Here is a 622-nt window from a genome sequence, read left to right on the forward strand (position 1 = left end):
TGTGTGAGTATGAGTGAGTGTGTGTGACTGTGTGTGAGTGTGTGTGACTGTGTGTGAGTGAGTGTGTGTGTGAGTGCGTGTGTGTGTGAGTGTGTGTGTGTGAGTGCATGTGTGTGTGAGTATGAGTGTGAGAGAGTGTGTGACTGTGTGTGAGTGTGTGTGACTGTGTGTGAGTGTGTGTGTGAGTGTGTGTGTGAGTGCGTGTGTGTGTGAGTGGAGGGGGCGGCAGCCTGAGTGTCCAGTCACGGGGACGAGGGGACTGTGACGAGGAACCACGCCATGAGCGTGCAGAGCCCAGGGAGGGCTCCTCCTGGGGCTGGCCGAGGCTGGACGCTTCCCCAAGGAAGTGGCCTCTCAGTGGACACTTAGTGGTGGACACACTTCCGTTTCTCCCCGCCCGCCTGGCCAAGGGGCAGAAGGCGGTGAGTGTGGCCTCGCTGGCTGCGGGGTGGTACGGGGCCTCCGGCTCCCTTCGATGCGGGGCAGCGTGCACGCGGCCTGCAGAGGCCAGTGGCCAGCAGGCGCCGCAAGAGCCCTCCAGCGTAGGGGAAGCCGGGATGTTAGGTCCCTCAGCACTGACAGCCCTGAGCCTCAGTTTCCTCACCTGTGGGGGACGCGGCTC

This window comes from Condylura cristata, unplaced genomic scaffold, assembly GCF_000260355.1.
Source record: "Condylura cristata isolate star-nosed mole 26May11 unplaced genomic scaffold, ConCri1.0 scaffold00006, whole genome shotgun sequence".
NCBI lineage: Eukaryota > Metazoa > Chordata > Mammalia > Eulipotyphla > Talpidae > Condylura > Condylura cristata.